The sequence below is a fragment of the Nannospalax galili genome, unplaced genomic scaffold (assembly GCF_000622305.1).
Source record: "Nannospalax galili isolate Female #2095 unplaced genomic scaffold, S.galili_v1.0 scaffold165, whole genome shotgun sequence".
NCBI lineage: Eukaryota > Metazoa > Chordata > Mammalia > Rodentia > Spalacidae > Nannospalax > Nannospalax galili.
In genome coordinates this window covers 147707-153037 of record NW_008352715.1, presented here as the reverse complement: position 1 = coordinate 153037, position 5331 = coordinate 147707, and positions in this window count along the sequence as shown.

Genomic DNA, 5331 nt, shown 5'->3' with positions numbered 1-5331 from the left:
TCTCTCTCCCACACAGACACATACACACACACACACACACACACACACACACACACACACAAATATACCTTCCTATGAGAAGGTTAGTGATAAGACAGGATGTCAGATTGAGAATGGAGTTTCATCATTTAAGATTATGATGACTGTAGTTTTCTTTCACTATACTGTATATATGTAATTCTGAACTATAATAAAATTATGCTCAATTAGGTATTATAAAAATTTCTTCATACTGACAAATTTTATAAATTTTTTACTTAGGGCTGTTTTGCATTTTTAAAATTTGAATCAACTTCCTTTTTCTAGTTAATTCACTCCTTCACTCTTCTAACAAATAATTACTATATATCTGTGCATACCAGAAACTCTTAAGGACTAGGAAAATTGAAAAATAAGCATAAAACTTGTCTTCAAGGAGTTACAATGTAGTGGGGAGACTGAGACATCAAGTGTTAATTGTAAGATGCCTTGATTCATCTCCCAGTCATACTAACTGATAGGCATACAAAAGGGAAGGGATAGGAGTCAAAGAGAAGGAAGGACCTTTCAAGCGGTGTTGAGGAAGGATCTAAAACAGTAAAAGGTGATTAAAGTGAAGTGTAAACAGAGGAAAGGCAACCTCAGGACAATTTAAGCACAGGTTTGAGACCAAATGCAGCACAGGATATTTGGGAAGAAGAGCTACCATGATATGGTGAGGAAGTAGTTGAGGGTTGAAAAATTCCTATTTTCTCAGTCTCCTGAAATTTTTATAACAGCTTAAAAGATCATTACTATTCAATGCCCACTAAGAAAATTATGTCTGAAAATCAGTTTATGACAAAACCATCCTATGGTATTATTTCATTCTTCCTTTTATCTGCATATTATAGGAGACGAAGAAATTGACGTATATTTTTAGTTTTATAGTAGATCCAGGACTTTTCCTCAGTTTCTTCAAGGCATTAGAAACAGAGCAAGTGTTATCAAAAATCTCATATTAATGTGAAAAATTTAACAGGAATGATTTTTACTGACTATGCATCTTTAAAATTTCATCACACTATTTCTCTAGTTTACTTTCAGCAACTTAGCCTAAGTGTTTAAAAAGTGTTGTCGTAAAAAGACCAAGGAAGGGTAAGGAACTTGCAGAAACAAGACCTGACAGCAGCTAGAGTTGTGTGGACACTGTGAAAGTATATTCAAAATCAGAGTCTGAACTTCCCACTATCCCAGTATTTTGGGATTCCTCCCAAAGCTTTCCTCTAATATTTACATGTGTGCATAAAAAAATCTGGTCTACTGGATCTTTATTCTCAAAATATTTTCTACAATACGTTAACATTGCCATACAGCTTATATGAGTTACTTACTGCTGTGACAAAATGCCTGACCAAAAGAAATGTAAGAGAAGAAAGGTTTATTCTGGTTTACAGCATAAGGGAATACATTCTGCCAGGTGGGAAGGCAAGGCAGCAGGTCACATCACATCCACAGTCAGGAAGCACAGAGTGATGAATGTTGCTGTTCAGCTTGCTTTCCCTTTTTATTCTGTCCAGGACTCCAGCTTAGGAATGGCACTGCCTGTAGTGGGCAGGTCTTTCTACTTTTATTAACCTAATCTAGATAATTGCTCACAGGAGCTAACTTAATCTAGATTATCATTCACGGGAATGCCCAGAGGATTGTTTTCTAGGTGATTCTAGATCCCACTCAAGGTGAAAAAGGAGATACACCATCACAGCTGATGTTCCTGCAGAGCTTGATTCTTTCCCTAGGGCAGCCTGTTCTCCCTGCCAGTCCTTTGCTACAACTGGGATGGAAAGACAAGCTGAGGCTTTCTAGTTCTATCAGTGTCCTCTTAATTTTGTCCCCTGCTCAGCTAGGATTGCACATGTATCTTCTCTCTTCAAATTACCAGAACACTTGATTTGGGGATTATGAATGTTCCTTCTAGTGAGCTCTGAATACCAAAAGTATTGGGACTTTTGTCTTCAGAACTAAGCCATCAGAAGTTCCTATATATCACAATATACTAACAAAGTAAATGTTACAAAGGATATTTAACTAAACATGTCATAGCTGGTATGGAAATGAAAATACTTCCAAATATCACACATCGGCAATGTTATCTGGTGAGTCAAGATAGAAACATTTGAGTGTATATACATGCTTACAAATTCTTTCAACCAAATGTGATACTTTTCTTATTCTTATCTCTTTGACCTATTATCTGGGGTTACTTAGCTATACCTGTAATTACTTTAATTGATAACTATTCCAATTGATTTCTATTTTAAATAAAGATAAAGGTAGGAAAAAATTGTATCATGTGTTTAGTATCATTCCAGTCAATATGTATTACTGACCAAATTTTATTCAAGATATAAAAATAAATAATCATGCCAGCTGTGGTGGCCGACACCCTTAATCCCAGCACTCTGGAGGCAGAGGCAGCTGAATCTCTGTGAGATCAAGGCCAGCCTGGCCTATATAGGGAGCTCCAGGTCAATTGGGGCTACAGGGAGACATTGTCTCAAAAAGACAAAAATAATAAAAATAAATAAGCATATAACACACATCAGTAAGAACACCAGAGAGCACATAATACCAAGGAAGTCATTGTGGGAAAGGTGACCATAACCTTAAATAGAATGAGTAATTAGAATGAGTAAGTTTTCATTCGAGCCCTGGGTTCACGGGCCAGGACAGGACACAGCAGATGAAAGTAAGTGAATAAAGTGAACTTTTTGTCTATTTACAAAGTCAATATTATTCTACTAACATACATGTCAGAATCCCTTTGGTGTGACAAAAATCAACTCATAAAACAATGCTATTCAAGTATTTTACAGTCTTCTTTGACACCAGCATCTCTATCATTTTTAAAACTACATTTTGCCTCATTTAGCACAGATTTCCCCTAATATATCTTCCTTAGTATCACGTGAACCCTGCAAATTCAGTACTTTTAAAGCATTTGTGATTATCAGGTATGTATTTTTAAACTTTAATATGTAAAATTAAAATACAACTTTTCAGAAAGTATGTATTTATGAGCTCTATATTATGTTAGAATAATATTTAAATATTTATTTTTTCCATACATCAAAGTTAAAATTGAAAACATATCTTCACAGATTATTACTAAATCACATAAAGAAAATTATTCATTTCTAAACTTACTATATCATTTAACCTCTTAAAGCCTCCAAATTAAGTGATCCCAGGCTGATTAGTTTTCTTTAAGTGACACATTTTTATTTAAATAATGTAAATCAGAATATTCTTCAAATTGTGAAAAGCATTGAAAAGATTAAAACATAAGTCAACTTTTTTTCCTTAAGTTTGGAAGAATAATCACATTTCATTTAATAACAAAGAAAAGTAGCTGTCAAACATAAATTATTTCTTCAAACTCATCATGGAGCTAGATGGAAGATTTCAATATGAAGATGAATGAATGGCAGTGGTTAAATGACCATATTAGAGGATGCCTTGGTGAGACTGGCTGTGGAGGAAAACAGAGAATAAGCTGGTAGCCAGAGAAAGACCTGTGGTCTTAAAGGACTGTGCTTGCTAGCTTCTTTCCAGGGAAGGACATGACATTTGTATAGGGAGCTGATAAGGAAGAAAAGTTCGATGGTAATGAATAAAACTTCCTCTTCTGGTCAGGTCGAACGACTGATTCCAGAATGCTATGTTTCCCTAAGCTATCATAAACATGCACAGGGTATATAATAATCCGTTACAGATGCTCTACAACAGGTAGAAAAATAATGCACTGTGTGTGAAATGGAAAATCATGAGATGTTTCCCAGGTCTTCACTGGCTGTCTGCCTTGGAACAATTTACAAAGTTCTCTAGAGACAAAAATGGTTTGAAGTAGGGTCCCACTGAGCTCAGGAACTTTGGGACATACTTTGAATTCCCAGTGCTAAATAAAATGCCAAGAAGACAGAAATTCAGGCAAACCAAAAACCATTTGATTCCCTGAAAGTATAAAACTGACATTCTTTAAATGAGGACAACAGAAACAAGGCTTTACAATATGGCCACAAAGATGTCTAGTTATATAATAGACAGAAATCAAGAGAAACAGACTACATGATTAGATTTAAAATACAATGAATATAAATCAACTATTAAATATTAATTTTTATGTCTTGATGAATGATGCCATAATAAATGACAAGAGAGAATCTTAAAGAAAACAATGGACTCTATAAAGCAATGCAAAGGAAAATCTTTAGTAAAAATTAATGTGAAAAATTATAGCAAATGATATTAAATTTCTTGAAATTATTTAAAATTTGCATTGAAAATATTAGCGAAAAAGCTTCTGAACTTGAAAAGAGAGCAATAGAATTAGCCAATCTAAGTAGTAGTGATAAAATGAATAAAAATACATGTATCATGACTAAGCAATTCATATTGAATTAAACTTAACCTAGGGAAACTAAGTTCAAGACATATGCAAATATAATACAAACCATTCAACAGCGACTAAAGTCAGTCAGCTGAGGATACTAGAAAGGCAAGCAAACTGGCATGAAATGAAAGAATCAGAACTTCTAAGTTGGTGCCAGTTAGTACATTTTGTGGGATTCCTATGAAAGAAAACTCCAAATTACTGGGCAACAAGGGTAAAACTCCAGTTGGTATAAAAACTTGTAAGACAGCTTTGGAAAAAGAGCAGGGAGATGGCGCAAATGTTGAGTTATCAGACAAGCGTTGTGAACTAGTTATTTTAACAGCATTCCAAAAGAAAAGGAACAAGCACTCGTAAACAGTGAGAGGTAAAGCAATTTTCAAAAGGAAAACAGTAGGGAAAATTGAAATTATGGAGTGGAAAATGTCCCTAATTGAAGTTTCTGGATTCCTAAGGAGGAAAATAGAGGAAAAAGTCAACAAACATGAAGATAATATAGAAAGAACCATTGATGAGAGGAATCCTATAAAATGGATCAATCATGAAAAGACAGAGACAAGATCCTCTGCTGGAATAATATCTAAAGGTGTAGTATACATATAAAATGATCCCAGAAGTTGATAAGTGCAAAAATATATGTAGAGAGAACAGTAACCAAAGTTTTGAAATTGGTTCAAAAATGCAAATTTTTATAGCTTCAAGAAGTTCAGGACACTTTAGTCAGGACTAAATCACAGTAAACCACATGGTGATATTACATTCAATGCTGAATATGAAGGGCATAAAACCTTCAAAATGTTGAAAGAAAAATAATGAAACATATACTTGGGGGAATTTTTTCCAAAATTACATTTTCAAGCCTAAGAATACTCTGCTAAGTAGCATGCACAACATCTTCTCGCACTATGAAAACTAGTCAG